General features: G+C 27.8%; 1 long non-coding RNA gene across 1 annotated transcript in view; it reads right to left on the reverse strand.

Annotated features, from left to right (window-relative positions):
- LOC132035464 (uncharacterized) overlaps positions 1–7949 on the reverse strand; it is a 44600-nt gene extending 36651 nt beyond the window's left edge. Inside the window, exons 1-2 of the long non-coding RNA XR_009409268.1 lie at positions 7854–7949; positions 7472–7530 (exon numbers count right to left, since the gene is read on the reverse strand). This is a non-coding gene — a long non-coding RNA (uncharacterized LOC132035464). The remainder of the gene's footprint in view (positions 1–7471; positions 7531–7853) is intronic.
- Between the last annotated feature and the right edge of the window lie 662 nt (positions 7950–8611).

Genomic DNA, 8611 nt, shown 5'->3' on the forward strand with positions numbered 1-8611 from the left:
AAAACGGAATAGTTACCCCCTAAACGCCGATGTGGTAAAGAGAGTGTGTTTCACTCTCTTTGAGAGAGTGAAAATACAAAAAAGGGGAAAACTTAATTTTTTTTTTTTTTCTTAAAAATTCGCATTTTCTTAAAATTTGAAAATAAATCTAGTCTTCCACATTTAGTTTTAAAAAAGGGTTTTCCACATGTTAAGAAAATAATTAATTTTTTTCAAAATTTTATAAAAATTCAGCTTTTTTTTCACATTTTGGCAAGAAAAACACTTTTCCGGATTTTTATTTGAAAAATAAAAGTGTCCTAAGAAAATGAAATCATGAAAATCAAGATTTTTAAGACATTTTAAAAAAATAATCAAGTTTTCCATATTTTTAACAAATCCATTTTTCCATATTTAAAAAAAAAATCATTTTTCGCTTTTTTTTTCTTTTTCAAAAACGGGTTTTAAAAAAAAAAACAAATTTTCAATTTTTTTTTTTTTTAAAAAGGGTTTTAAAAATCCTTTTTTTAAAAGAAAATTCAGTTTTTTAATCCATGTTTTTAGTTTTTTTTTTTTTTTTTTAAATGGGTTTAAAAAAAATAAAATTTTCAAATTAAAAAAAAGACGGGTTTTAAAACTCTTTTTTTTTTTTAATGAAAATTAAGTTTTTTATTTTTATTTTAAAAAAAATTGACACGTAAGTTCAAAAAAATTAAAAAAAAAAAAAATAAGAAAACAAATAAATACACGTGTGGCAAGGAGAGTGTATGTCACTCTCCCATATGAGAATGGGCATCAACTTTTAGGGGTAATTATTCCGTTTTAAATAAGTTTGGGGGTAAGTGACGCAGGAAGGTAAGGTGTGTCGTAGAAGAAATTCGGGTATAGTTCGGGGGGGGAATGGTGCGCTTTATCCCTACTTTTTTAGTAATGACCCAAAATGAGAATAACAGTAAAAGAAACAACAGCAATGTTTGAATGGTCCCCTTATACCTCAAAGTCTGGAAGTGGCACGGGTCAATCTTTATTCAGGTTGTTAATGTGAATTCAGCACCTGGAGACTGGAGTCCAACATGGTAAAGTAATAACAACCTTATCCATTACAAAGTTAATTTATTGAGTCAAATAAACCAAATTGATCAAAAGGGTTGGGAAGTGGAAGTTGGGAATGCTACGAAACTTTTAAAAATATAAAATACTCCGTCCAGTCCCATAATTATCCCAAAATAATTATCGATTAAGGAATTCAAGACAATAATTAGTGTTGTTTCCAATTATATTCTTATATTGAAGAATACCTTATATTTATTGTTTTTATTAATGGGCGAGAAAAAAGCTACTCCCTCCATTCCAATATAAATAAATTTCTGGAACTTTTTTATGGTCCAAAATAAATGAATTTTTCAAAATCAAATGGTATGTTAATTAATTTTTCTCAATATTATCCTTCTCTTTAATAGGTCTTCCAAAAATCCCAACATTGACTATCTCTTATTCTAAAACTAGACGGTCTATGCCATGCTGCGCGCATTTTTACCAACACTTTAACTTAAGATTATAGTGCGTATGATCATGTGTATGTAGTTGTGTTTGGATATCGTTTTTTTTTATATATATATATACACACTATGTTCAAAACACGATTAATATAACATTGTAGTTTGTGTCGTATCTAAAACTTTATTATATTAGTGTTTGCTACGAATACAAAATCGGCAAATTTATTAATATTTTTTAAAAGAGAAGACTTGTTTAAAAGGAAACTATTTTCTCTCTCTTTGAGATAAAATAATAGCAATATTTAAGCATGGGTTTGATACTTTCAATTTTAATTCGATTAATTTAAAGGTGTAAAATACTTATTATTTTTTATCAAATTTTGATTTGGATAATTCTAATTCAAATTATTAAATTAATTTTACATGTTTAAAACGAAACAAAATAGAAATTGATTTTCTATTTAAATGAAGAAATATTATTTTTTAATTTTTAAATATTCTCCGTTTAGCTCATTTTACTTGTCATGTTATCTTTTGTATATTTTTAAGTAAATGTCGATTAGAATTAGAATTTGACTAATTTACCTTATTCATTATTTGATCTCCATTTGGTATATTTTTTTACGACATTAATCTCTTTTCACATTTATTAGAGTAAGCATAAAAATAAAAAGTAATTAAATTCTATCTTATTTTTAAAATATAAATATTTTAATATATTTATTTTAGTAAACATAATAAAATAAATGACATGGCGGAATAGCAAATACAACAAGCTTTTTAATATCTAGATTAGATCTCAAGCTAATATAAAAAAAGAAAGAAAATTGTATGGTTTGACTACATAACCTTTTGAAGTTAAAAAAGTTAATTTCATTTGCTCCTACTAATAGATTGATACGCATATTATAAATAATCCATCATTATTGACTTAATGAGATACTTTGAAAATTACATGAATATTGTTTGATTTTTTAATTTGGGATGTGACTTTTTTTGGGACATTATTAGTTTGCACTATATATATATATATATATATATATATATATATATATATATATATATATATATATATATATACTGTATGTGAGGTCGATGCTAAGCCCTGGGGCCCAAACTCAAGATATAAAGCGAGATATTTTAACTAAAGAAATATAATTTGTGTTAGTACAAGTGTGTACAATAACAACAACAACAACCATATACCCATTGTAATCGCTGCGGGTAGTTATATAAAAGCAAAATTTTCATTCCACTCCTTTAATATTTTAACTTCCATTTTGATGAAATTATTTAATTCAAATCAAATTTGGAACCGTAATTTGACATTATAACTTATGTATCCTAATTTTCTCGAAGTTATTTAATTTTAAATAAATAATCTATACATAGTTAATGAACTTTTAAGACAAATACATAATAACTAAGGCAAAGTAGATGGAGCCGCTCCTCTCTTAATTAGGATTAGGGGTTCGAACATGGATATGGAAAAAAATCTTTGGAGGAAGTGCTCCCCGAATAAAGCATGCGATCGTAAAATGTTAATTATCGGATTAATTGGGCTCAAATGCGGATATCGAGCACCAATCGAAAATCAAAGAACGTGAAAAATGAGGTAGGAGGTTCGATAGCTTTTGAAAAGTAGACTTTCAAAACAAAAAACAAAAAAAATTGACATAAATAAATAAGATTAGGACCTAAAAGTAATTAATTAAATTTTTTTTAAAAAAATTGAAAATTATTGTAAGGACTACAAAAGTCTCTGTGCTCGATAGCTTTTGAAAAGTAGACTTTAAAAAACAAAAAACAAAAAAATTGACTTAAATAAATAAAATTAGGACATAAAAGTAATTAATGAAAAAGTTTTTAAAAATTTGGGAAATTATTGTGAGGACTACAAAAGTCCTCACAAAAGTAGACTTTAAAAACAAAAAACAAAAAAAATGACTTAAATAAATAAAATTAGGACATAAAAGTAATTAATGAAAAAGTTTTTAAAAATTTGGGAAATTATTGTGAGGACTACAAAAGTCCTCACAAAAGTAGACTTTAAAAACAAAAAACAAAAAAATTGACTTAAATAAATAAAATTAGGACATAAAAGTAATTAATGAAAAAGTTTTTAAAAATTTGGGAAATTATTGTGAGGACTACAAAAGTCCTCACATTCCCTCTTATATATAATAGTAATATATATACACTATGTTGAAAACACGATTAATATAACGTTATAGGCCACGCTCCGTATCTAAAACTTTATTATATTAGTGTTTCTACGAATACAAAGTCCGCACTTTTTTTTGACATTATTTATTTTTTTAATATGGGGTTACTCTTTTTATTTTTTTTTATTTTTTTATATTCTTTGATTTTGTTAATATGGGTCCACTTTTTTAAAGTGAGTTTAGAGATGGTGGGTTCCACTTTTTTTTTTTTTTACTTTTTTATTTTTTATATTGCTTGGTGTTGTTTAGTATAGGCCCACCCTTTATAAGGGCGCACTTTTTTTTTTTTTTTTTTTTTGGACATTATTAGTTTTACTTTTTTACGCATATATATATATATATATATATACACACACACTACGCTCAAAACACGATTAATATAACATTATAGTTTTGCGCTTCGTATCTAAAACTTTATTATATTAATGTTTGTTACGAATACAAAGTCACTTTTTCTTTTTTGACATTATTTGTTTTTTAATATGGATTCACTTTTTTTATATTGCTTGGTGGTGTTTAGTATGACCCACCCCCTTTTTTTTTTAAGGGGCTACGGACGACGAATGGGGTCCACTTTTTTTTTCCGTGAGTTTAGAGATGGTGGGTTCCACTTTTTTTTCTTTTTTTATTTTTATTTTTATTTTTTATATTGCTTATATGTTGTTTAAGATACGGGGCCCACCCTTTATAGGGTGCACTTTTTTTTTTGGACATTATTAGTTTGCACTATTTTTATACATATAATATATATATACTATCCTCAAAACACGATTAATATAATATTGTAGTTTGCGCTTCGTATCTAAAAATTTTATTATATTAGTATTTGCTACGAATACAAAGTCTGCACTTTTTCTTTTTTGACATTATTTGTTTTTTTAATATAGGGTTAATTTTTTTTTTTTTTTTATATTGCTTGATTTTGTTAATATGGGCTCACTTTTTTTATTGCTTCAGTGGTGTTTAGTATGGGGCCCACCCTTTTTTTTTTATATTGCTTGATTTTGTTAATATGAGGTCCACTTTTTATGGGGCCCACCCTTTTTTTTTATTTTTATATTACTTGATTTTGTTAATATGAGGTCCACTTTTTTTCTTTTTATTGCTTGGTGGTGTTTAGTATGGGGCCCACCCCTTTTTTTTTTTTTTTTTATATTGCTTGATTTTGTTAATATGAGGTTCACTTTTTTTTTTTTTTTTTTTTAATATCGCTTGATTTTTTTAATATGGGGTCCACTTTTTTTTCCCCGTGAGTTTGGAGGTGATGGGTTCCACTTTTTTTTAATATATATATCTATCCTCAAAACACGATTAATACAATACGTAGTTTTTTCGTATTTAAAACTTTATTATATTAGTGTTTACTACTAATACAAAGTCCGCACTTTTTCTTTTTTGACATTATTTGGTTTTTTAATATAGAGTTAAATTTTTTTTTTATTTTTTTATATTGCTTGATTTTGTTAATATAGGGTTCACTTTTTTTTAAATTTTTTTTTTTTTATTGCTTGGTGGTGTTTAGTATGGGGCCCTTTTTTTTTTTTATTCTTGATTTTGTTAATATGGCGTCCCACTTTTAGCTGGGGCCCACCCCTTTTTTTTATATTGCTTGATTTTGTTAATATGGGTTCACTTTTTTTTTTTTACTATTGCTTGATTTTGTCAATATGGGGTCCACTTTTTTTTTCCCGTGAGTTTGGAGGTGGTGGGTTTCACTTTTTTTTTTCTTCTCTCTTTTTTTTTTTAATATCTGGTTGGTGTTTAATATCCATATTTTTTTTTAATATTAGTTGTTGTTTAATATATATGGGGCCCATAATTTTTTTTTATTATTATTAGTTGTTGTTTTGTATATGGGGCCCACAATTTTTTTTTTTTTTAATAATTGGAACGGACTACGGTAAAGGAGCCCAACCGGCTCTTCTATAGAGTACAAAATTGTTTGGGAAGAAGTAAAGGTTAAGATTGACAAATTATCCATTACTCCCTCCTGATAAAAAAAAGAGTCCACTTAGCCATTTGCACACCCCTTAAGAACTACTCACTGCAAGAAAAAAAATATGTAAATTGACTAAACTACTCCTAATTAAATAGGCATTGGAATTTGATCACATAATATTTAATAGGGGCAAATCTAGAAAGATAAGGTTAATTATTTCTTGATTTAATAAGTGGACACTTTTTTTGACCCAATTATTGATACGGGCCTTTTCCACAAAAAAGGGAAATCTTGTGTTCCAATAGAAGCAGAAGTGATGTGGATTGTTCAAGTCGAAGTCGATTTGCTTTATAAAAAGAAGATATCAATGAACTTCTATGAAATGGTTTCACGGGATTCAACCAATTGTCTTGATCGTGGACGCCTTAATAGCTGCACTTTGCTGTTAAAATTACATGTTTGAACTTTGGATAAAATGCACAAATTAATCACTTTTTAGCTCTTGTAATGGAAAATTAACCGCTTTCTTTAGAATTTCAATTTTGCATGTGAAATTTCACAATACCATCATGGAATTTCAGTTGGTGAAATCTGAGACTTCATGACAGTGGCTACTTTTTAGAAATAGGACCAAAAAGAAGCCAATGATCGTAATTTTACTTGAACTTTTCAGCGGCCCAAGAGTATGGATTTGGGCTTTTTGGTGAAGGCCTGGACACAAAAGCTCTATGTACATTTACTTTTGTTGGTGGAATCTGCTGGTCATTGCAAATTGGAGACTGGCTTGATAACTTCTTGTACTTAATTTTCTATCATTTTCGTCTAGTAATTTATTTAAAAAATGCATATATTTATTGGATTCGTGTTAAATTGACTCAAACCTTTTATTTTAACACCTTTGGTAGAAAGAATGAATATCTTGTACTTGAGAAAATATACTAGTATCATACTATCATATATGGAAAGAAATTAAAGATTCCCTATAACAAAAGTGTATATATATAGTTGCTCTATGATGCAGTGCTGAATTTGGTAATAAACTATGCTTTATTGACTTGTTTATTTATCCACAGTTCAATTTCTTATCATATAGTCTATGTTACAAGACTTTGAATCCATCTCGGAGCCAAATCAATCACTTGGATAAATTATAAGGTAAACTAGTAAAGCATAACGAAGGATGTAAAAATAAGAAACATGATGTTGCATTCAAACTTGAAAGAGTTCTACAAAGAAATGGGGTTTACCAATAACTTGAATTGAGAACAAAACCGCAAAATTAAAACTAAACTTGAAGGAAGACGTTCAACACTTTTCTGCTTATGAAATTGAAAGGACTTAAAAGACAAAAAGAAGAATATTTGAGAATGTTCCACAATGAACTTGATTTTGTCATATGTGATTCTTCATTTGACAAAATAGCTTCAACTTCAGCACAATATAACTCAATTGCTTGCAATCTTATAAACCATTACTTGTTCAAATCGATCACCTCTTTGCCCTTACTGCGAGCCTTAGGGTTGCCTGCAATTTTAAGGGGTACAAATAAAACTCGTTAAAATAATTACACATAGGACTGTTTTTTTTTTGGGCTTTAAAATTTTTTGCATTAAAAAGCATTAAAGACAAAAAATTACTTACAAAAATTTGGATTCCGCAGGAGCATACGCAAGTGAGGATCAACCGGTAGACCAATTTCAGCAAAGCTTGGATCGTACAATCGGTTGGTAATAGGCCTATGTTTCAACTCAACAATTATAAAACAAAGAAACCAATTTTAAATTCTTGGAAATATTTTTCAAAAGCTTTACCAAAAGGTGTAAAGCTACCTGATCGACCATGGAGAATGTCTCTTCTGCTGCTTATCTTCTTGCTCAACAACTTCTCTCTGTGGTAATTTCATTAAAATTGGAAAAAAAATCATATTATGTTATTGTTTTAAACCGCAATATGTATAAATTTCTTGAATTATTTTTTAAAAATAGACCAATTAAATTACTGAAAATAAATTAATGATGAGATATACTCTTGAACTAGAAGATGAATGACGCAGCACTGGCATTTTACCGCGTGCATAGCTAGCCTGCATTTTTATTTGTTACATAAGAAAATTGGCTATAATATTCCATCGTATAATAAAGTCTAAATATTCAATAACAGCTCGAGGAAAGAGAGAATAAAAGTAATAATGATAACAATTGGCCACCATACCCTTGAATTATCAGATATTGGCCTTTCTACTGGAGGAACAGAATCCCCATTGGAGTTAGCATTATTTTCCTATACCAAAAACAAATTATACTCATGGAGTCATGGTAAGGTTTAATTATAAGTAAAAAATTAAATAGACACATAATAAAATAAAATAAAATAAAAAGAAAGAGGAGATCAAAGATGCATACCTTCTGAGGTACATATGAGCCTCCGGTAACTTGCAGATCAAAATCTTCGTTACACACATGCCTAAGTAAAAAATATTTAATTGAGTTGATTAGATTAATTACAAATAGCCATATTCCACTAAAAAAGTAAAGGATATTTCATTAATAATAAAAAAAGAACATGTAAAAAGGTTCCATCTATGATTGAATATTCTGTCAATAAATTTCAAAACATATTACTCCTAATTTTTACCTTGAGGTTAAATTCATGTCATGTTTTCTTTTCCTGCTCAAACGAAGAAATTTATCCCTGAATGAGTACTTGCATAATATAAAATTGAGATAGATCTTAACGATAATATCTGTAAATTGCGGAACTGAGATAAATCTAAATTATCTAAATTATGCTATCTCTAAATTGTCAGCGAGAATTGATCTACGGGCACTTGATTATCATGACGATGTGTTCGATAATGTTCACATGGTTGCCAGCGAGGGCTAATTTTCCAAACAGATATACCAAAGTATCAATATATGAATAGGCCATAAAATATAACTAAAAGTGTATTAACATAACAATCGGTAATA

Source organism: Lycium ferocissimum, chromosome 10, assembly GCF_029784015.1.
Source record: "Lycium ferocissimum isolate CSIRO_LF1 chromosome 10, AGI_CSIRO_Lferr_CH_V1, whole genome shotgun sequence".
Classification (NCBI taxonomy): domain Eukaryota; kingdom Viridiplantae; phylum Streptophyta; class Magnoliopsida; order Solanales; family Solanaceae; genus Lycium; species Lycium ferocissimum.